The following is a 2,500-nucleotide window of genomic DNA, read 5'->3' as shown; positions in this document are numbered from 1 at the left end:
ACGCCGACCGAGAAGGTCGCGTAACTATTTAGCATGCCAGAGTCTCGTTCGTTATCGGAATTAACCAGACAAATCGCTCCACCAACTAAGAACGGCCATGCACCACCACCCACAGAATCAAGAAAGAGCTCTCAATCTGTCAATCCTACCTGTGTCCGGGCCGGGTGAGTTTCCCCGTGTTGAGTCAAATTAAGCCGCAGGCTCCACTCCTGGTGGTGCCCTTCCGTCAATTCCTTTAAGTTTCAGCTTTGCAACCATACTTCCCCCGGAACCCAAAGACTTTGGTTTCCCGGAAGCTGCCGGAAAGGTCGTCATGGTAACGCCTCCCGATCGCTAGTTGGCATCGTTTATAGTCAGAACTAGGACGGTATCTGATCGTCTTCGAACCTCTGACTTTCGCTCTTGATTAAAGAAAACATTCTTGGCGAATGCTTTCGCAGTAGTTCGTCTTCCGCCGATCCAAGAATTTCACCTCTAACGGCAGAGTACGGACGCCCCCGTCTGTCCCTCTTAATCATTACCTCGTGCTCCGAAAACCAACAAAATAGAACCGAGGTCCTATTCCATTATTCCATGCAACACTATGCAGGCGAACAGCCTGCTTTGAACACTCTAATTTTTTCAAAGTAAACTTATCGGCCACCGCCGACACTCAGTCAAGAGCACCGACGGAGAACCGAAGGTGAGGCGAACGCAACCAGTGACACGCCTTGCGACGGACCGGCGGCGCTCGCCCAAAATCCAACAACGAGCTTTTCAACCGCAACAACTTTAGCATACACTGTTGGAGCTGGAATTACCGCGGCTGCTGGCACCAGACTTGCCCTCCAATGGATACTCGTTAAGAGTTTTAGGATGTACTCATTCCAATTACAGGGCCTCGTTAGAGTCCTGTATTGTTATTTTTCGTCACTACCTCCCCGTGTCGGGAATGGGTAATTTGCGCGCCTGCTGCCTTCCTTGGATGTGGTAGCCGTTTCTCAGGCTCCCTCTCCGGAATCGAACCCTGATTCCCCGTTACCCGTTATCACAAAGGTAGGCACGTAGCGTACCTTCGACAGTTGATAGGGCAGACACTTGAATGATACGTCGTCGGTGCAGAGACCGTACGATCCGCGTGGTTATCCAGAGTCATCAAACGTCACAGGACGAACCCGGTCGGTTTTGATCTGATAAAAGCGCGCCTCCCGAAGTCGGCGCTTAATGCATGTATTAGCTCTAGAATTACCACAGTTATCCACTTCGCTTACGAGACCAAATAAACCAAGACTGATTTAATGAGCCATTCGCAGTTTCGCTTTACGAGAACTCGTACTTGCACCTGCATGGCTTAATCTTTGAGACAAGCATATCACTACTGGCAGGATCAACCAGATAGCTGCGACAGCTGCGCTCGGCCCTTGCTGGGCCGCCCGGCGCGTGCTCGTCGCATTCGTTTAAGACCGAGGCGATCGCCTGCGGCCGTACTCAGCTTCGACAGTCGCTGGCCGCGACGTCCACGCTCTCGCCGGCAGTGCCAGGCGGAGCGATTTGCGTTTTTTCTTTGCTCGCCCTCTCTCGGGCTCGATCCATTCAGTTTCGCACAAACAAGAGCTCTGCCGGCCGCCTGCAGCGGTGCCTAAAACCCGGGCATAACAATGCGACCGTTCTGCTAGGCCGACAAGCGCTCAAGCCAGACGCTCGATCGAACGCCCCCTACATATTAGTCGAGACAACGGCTCGCTCATTAGCATCGCGTTTGTACTTTAACTTTTTTCGGCTCGGCTTCTTTCGACGCCGATGCCGGCGACGCAGCACTCTCTCGCCCGCCAGCCACCGAGAAAAGGGTGCGCTCCGACCGGCCCCGCACCGCTCTTTCTTGGCTCATTCGAAATTACTGTCTTTCGCTCTGACATGCCTTACCTAGGGTTAGGTTAGTATGCTTGCACGTTTGTACTTTAACTTTTTTCGGCTCGGCTTCTTTCGACGCCGATGCCGGCGACGCAGCACTCTCTCGCCCGCCAGCCACCGAGAAAAGGGTGCGCTCCGACCGGCCCCGCACCGCTCTTTCTTGGCTCATTCGAAATTACTGTCTTTCGCTCTGACATGCCTTACCTAGGGTTAGGTTAGTATGCTTGCACGTTTGTACTTTAACTTTTTTCGGCTCGGCTTCTTTCGACGCCGATGCCGGCGACGCAGCACTCTCTCGCCCGCCAGCCACCGAGAAAAGGGTGCGCTCCGCCCGGCCCCGCACCGCTCTTTCTTGGCTCATTCGAAATTACTGTCTTTCGCTCTGACATGCCTTACCTAGGGTTAGGTTAGTATGCTTGCACGTTTGTACTTTAACTTTTTTCGGCTCGGCTTCTTTCGACGCCGATGCCGGCGACGCAGCACTCTCTCGCCCGCCAGCCACCGAGAAAAGGGTGCGCTCCGACCGGCCCCGCACCGCTCTTTCTTGGCTCATTCGAAATTACTGTCTTTCGCTCTGACATGCCTTACCTAGGGTTAGGCTAGTATGCTT

The 2,500-nt window shown here is 53.7% G+C and overlaps 1 non-coding gene across 1 annotated transcript in view; it reads right to left on the bottom strand.

Moving 5' to 3' along the window:
- LOC144419194 (small subunit ribosomal RNA) overlaps nt 1–1,377 on the bottom strand; it is a 1,810-nt gene extending 433 nt beyond the window's left edge. The window contains exon 1 of the ribosomal RNA XR_013473903.1: nt 1–1,377. This exon is cut by the window's left edge and continues 433 nt beyond it. This is a non-coding gene — a ribosomal RNA (small subunit ribosomal RNA).
- Nucleotides 1,378–2,500: the final 1,123 nt, after the last annotated feature.

Source organism: Styela clava, unplaced genomic scaffold (genome assembly GCF_964204865.1).
Source record: "Styela clava unplaced genomic scaffold, kaStyClav1.hap1.2 HAP1_SCAFFOLD_36, whole genome shotgun sequence".
Classification (NCBI taxonomy): domain Eukaryota; kingdom Metazoa; phylum Chordata; class Ascidiacea; order Stolidobranchia; family Styelidae; genus Styela; species Styela clava.
The sequence above is the reverse complement of the archived record's forward strand: the minus strand, read 5'-3'. Positions and strand labels throughout refer to the sequence as shown.